Source organism: Apis dorsata, unplaced genomic scaffold (genome assembly GCF_000469605.1).
Source record: "Apis dorsata unplaced genomic scaffold, Apis dorsata 1.3 scaffold_638, whole genome shotgun sequence".
Taxonomy (NCBI): Eukaryota; Metazoa; Arthropoda; class Insecta; order Hymenoptera; family Apidae; genus Apis; species Apis dorsata.
Genome location: NW_006263830.1, coordinates 222,877 through 227,867, shown reverse-complemented (window position 1 = coordinate 227,867; position 4,991 = coordinate 222,877). Strand labels below are relative to the sequence as shown.

General features: G+C 47.8%; 1 pseudogene; it reads right to left on the bottom strand.

Annotated features, from left to right (window-relative positions):
* LOC102670585 overlaps window positions 1–4,991 on the bottom strand; it is a 27,080-nt pseudogene that overhangs the window by 3,958 nt on the left and 18,131 nt on the right.

The following is a 4,991-nucleotide window of genomic DNA, read 5'->3' as shown; positions in this document are numbered from 1 at the left end:
CGACGACTTGTCACCCCGACCCGTGGAAATCGTCGAGATCTGCTCGTCCTTCGAGCTGCTCGAACTGCTGTCCTTGCTGCTCTTCCGCCTCAAGCTCTCCAAACTGGGCTTCCCCCCGTAGCTTCTCGCCCTGCACCCGCCGTTCGATTGGTTCGCGCCGCACATCTCCGTCTTCGCGCTTCTATCCGAGTCGTTGCTCCCTTTACGCTCGAGCCGCTCGTTGCTCTTACCTCCCCCGCTCGAATTCCTCTTCCTTCGATCCTCCACCTCCCGGATGTCGTTCAACTTTTTCGCGACGCGATCGGGAATCGTGGAGGAGGCGGGGCGCAGCGGCTTCTCCAAGCTCGTGTAAGACCTCTCGAACGAGAACGCGGGGTGATCCCTCCTCTGGATCGCCTCCACCGAGCCGAACTTCCTCGACGCGTGCAAATTCGTGAGGGAGGGGATCGCGTCCACCGAGTCCTGCTTGCGAAACTTTCGCTTCCTCTCCCTGGGCTTGTCCACCTGTTGTCCCGTTCTCGGGCACGAGTCCCCGTTCGCATTATATATGTCGTTATCGTCGCGCGAATTTTGCGTCTCGTACGATCGATCGCCTTCGATGAATTCGACGTCGTTCGACGATTCGTCCACAACCTCGTCCGAGTAGATCTCCTCGATCCGCACCGAGGATTCGTCGGGGTTATTGTCAGGTTTGATCAGGACAGCGACCAAGGTAGGTATGTCGACGAACACGGATTCGTGGATCTCGCTCACTTCCTCCCCAGCCCCCTCCTCCTCCTTCAACTCCGTCACTCGAGCTCGGTTATAGCCGGCCGCGAAACGATCGCTCTCGAAAAATTCCAAGGAACCGAATCTCCTCCCCGTCGAGCAGGGGACGAGTTGGTGGTACGTGGCCACGGTGTCCGTGGAATTGGATCTTTCAAGAGGGACGGCCTTCCGCCTCTTCCCCTCCTTCACCATCGATCCTATCCCCCCCTTCGAATTTCGTTCGCACGATCCAACTCCCTCCGTGCCGATCAACTCTTCTCGAATTCCCTTCCTGCAACGGCACAACAACACCTTCGTGTCCGGATCCTTCGTGTTCTGCAAAAGAGAGGATTTTTCGCAAGAATGGATTGGATGCGCTAGAGAAGATGCGCGGAGAAGAACAAGTTGAAAGAGGAGAGCAGATGGGATTGATGGTTGGAAGGAAGGAGGGATATGGAAATATTTGTTCTACGTTGGAAAAGATGTGGTTGGAAAGAGGCACGCGTATCATTTGTCTCCGTCTAATCTAACCGCGTAACGTCACGTGTGATGTCACGTGACTGGATTCGAGCGTGGAATCGCGTCACGTGACGTGCCTAATCTAACAGTGGGGATAACGTGACGTCATTAGGCAGAGGTACGTCACGTGACCGTGAAGGCTAAGCGTCGCATCGTGTCACGTGACTTTGCCTAACCTAACAAGTGGCGGTGAGGATATTACGACGTGTTCTTCCGCTGATGCGAGTGCGCAACTCGATCGTCAATTTTCTCGAAAACAAACGTTGATAAATCGAAATCGATCGTTTCGCGCCAATCGACTCGCCCGCCTCCTTCGATCTGTGCCGCGTGTGATTAAAATAACGCGATCACGCCGTGTCGTTTTCGAACACGTTCGTCGAAACGTCGAAACGGCCGGACCGGCTTGATTAAGATAATTGGGACATGGTTTTGGAAATGAAACGCGAAAATCGACGAGCAATCGGTATAACGGCGATCATAAATGGAGCCAGAGTAAATTCGATGAAGCTAATTAATGACCGATTACGTAACACGGGGGAGGGCCATGGATCGAAGGATATTGTAAAATCTACTCGATAGATGGAATGCTCGTTTAAACTCACGCACCTGGGAAACTGTATTTTATCAGCAATCGTTTTCGACCAATTCCACGGGAAGGATCGAACGGTCAACGAGTATCAAATGAACGATTCGCGCGTTTCATTTGCATAATGACGATTTCATATATATGTACATATATAAACTCGCCGTTGCTCGCGAGCAAACGGCTTTCCTAGATAACAACGCGGAGAGATTTCGCGTAATGTAATGGCGAAATCGATCTCGGTTCATAAAATACATATCGATTTCCTCGTCTTCGACGAAGTTGAATTTATTTTTCTCCCCCTTCTATTAATATTCACGTCGAAACGAAAAATTATAACCGTTCGCCCGTTATTGCCGTTTGTTTTACGGCGTGCAATGTACGAGGAAGTAAGATTTAACGGCCGAACCAATTCGGGAAACGAAACACGTTTTTCGTGTTTTATTTCACATTGAAGGAGCCACAGATTGAAAAAATATCGCGTAAAGGGAGCAATGACTTGCCTTTTCCAGAAGCAAGGATTTCAGCCTGGCCACCTCTGCCCTCAGCTCACGAACGATCCTCGCCACCGGATCCTCGTTGACCATCGGCCGATTGACCACGCTCTGCGCCCTCTGCGCGAATCGCAACGTGCGGGCCGTCTCGTTGTAACTTCCGCTCGCTGGCGAGATAGCTGGAAACAGAGGACGAAAAAACGTGAACGAAAATAATATTAACGATTGATGCTCGTTTACACTGCTGTTATCCACTCCCTCATCACCTCTTAATAATTAATCGTGGTTACCTCGAGATTGCGACTCATCGATCGAATTTTAAATTTCATCGAGAATGGAAATTGGGCTGAGCAATCGGCGGGAAAGAAATGAGCAGAAATTCGAGTTTTTTCCACATCGATTCCAATTTTTCGCGCGGGAAAAAAAAGAAAGAAAGAAAGAAAGAAAGAAAAATGAAAAATGTCATTTTTACATTTGGAAAAAAAGAAAAGAGAGAGAAAAAAGGGGACCACGATGCGTAACACGCGGTCAACCATTAATGCAGATACTGAATATTAAACGTCTACCATCCCTCGCCATCCCGGGTCGATAATAAGCCCGAATGCTATTAGCAATTCAATTGGACGCCGATGATCATCGGTTTGGAATATTTCGCCGCGATTAATTATACGCATCGCGGCCGGCCTACGAATATTTGCCAATTCTTCCGTTTACGTGGCATCGGGAGCCCGGCCGCGCTAATTAGCCAATCGTTTTTCCATCTGGATTCCACCGATTATATACCGTGTTGGACGCATTAGATGGTTTCCACTCGTCTGGAAATAGTGGAATAATTCGAAGAAGGGGGATAAATTTCTCTCTTTTGCTCGTTTAAACACAGAGTCGCATTATTGCGTTAGAACGGTCGAAAATCACGAAACGTGGAACGAAATAATAGCGGCCTCGATTGTCGATGCGCTTGTCGTGCGAACAGAAAAAAAAAAGTACATTTTCTTTTTTTCTTCTTTTTTTTTTTTTTTTTTTTTTTTTTTTTTTTTTTTTTTTCCCTCCGTATCGATAAATCGCAAAATACAAAAACACTTTTTTTCGATCGGATGGAATCGAATCTCCAGGAAATGTTCGACGAAAAATCTGTGTATCGGCTATGAAATTTTTTCGATTCGATTATTAACGATAATATAGCGTATCTATCTGAAAAATGAATGGAGCGATTTATTACGCTCGTTTCGTTGCTATGTGATTATCGCAAGCGATTCGTTCTTCTCACCCTTTTTGCACAGATGCGTAAAAACAAAGTTTTTTTTTTATATTCCATACCGTTTGCTCTACGTGTCCAACTACAATGTTCAAATTCTACAAATCAATCTACCATGGATCCACTCTACTGGCAACTCGTTTGTTCTCCAAATTATCGTCTCCTTCTTACCAAACGAGATTCATCTGTTTCTACTGTGAATCTATTTATCTATCTATCTAGAATTGAAAAATTGTCGCGTTCCATCCCTTGTCGACGAAAATTGAAACGTCGACAAATGCGAAACTGCGACTTCGATTTAAAGGATCTCGTATTTACCGATTCCCGTCGCCACGCTTTCGCGCCTTAGCTATCGAATTTTAATCTCCTTTTTCCGCCTTAGCCCGGCTGGAAAAAGCATTTAAACCAATTACCATCCTCGAGTTTCCGGGCTGCTCGAGTATCGCGGGGAGGGGAGGGATAATTTCATGAATCAGAGGCTCGCGATAATAATTCTCCTCTGGCAATTAACTGGAATTTATGGAAAGCTATGGAGTTAAGCAAAGCGACGACGAGGTTGGAGGAGTAGTGTAGGAGTAGGGGTAGTAGGGGTACGGAGGATGAAAAAGCGGCCATCGATTTTTCTCCTTTTTTTTCTTCCTCCTCCTCCTCCTCCTCCTCCTCTTCCTCTTCGTGTCGCGTCCAAGTCGTCTTCCAAAATTAAATATCCTGGGAACGGGGAGTGGGAGGTGAAATGGAGGAAAGTAACCTGGGGAGGTCTCTGAATGGAACGAGAAGGATCTGGAACGAGCCTTGGTGTAAACCTGATTAACGACGAATCAGAGAGTTACGAAAAGAAAGCTGCTGCTCCATTCAACGTGTAAATCATCTCTCTTAAAGCGCATCTTCTAAAAATAAATAAGACGAGGGAGGGGGCGCGGAACGAGAGTGGATAATACCGAGAGAGGGAAGCGGGAGGGAAGATCAAAGGGAAGAGGAGGCACTTACTGGCGAGCATAATGGTAGTGGCATTTCCGCCAAGTGCGTCCTTCAACAGCCAAGTAAGCGAAGAATCTCTATAAGGGATGAACCTCCTGCCTGGGCCACTTCCTGGGCTCGTGCCTCTCTCCGCAAGGGCCGATATTACGTTCCCCAGCGCCACTAGACTCTTGTTTATATTCGCGCCCTCCTGCAAACAGACACGTGTCATTCCCCCTCCCCTTCTTTTCTCAATTTTTCCTCCCACACGCAAGTAGAACGATCCATGACTCGAAACGGAGGAGCAATCGATTTCTCGTTTTCTGGTTCATCGATCTCGATTATTTTTTAGGGGATGTGGACGACTCACCTTCAGCCGATGAACGCCAGCGCAGGTAGCCGCGCTCTCGCTTCCCGCCAGATCGACCAATCGTAG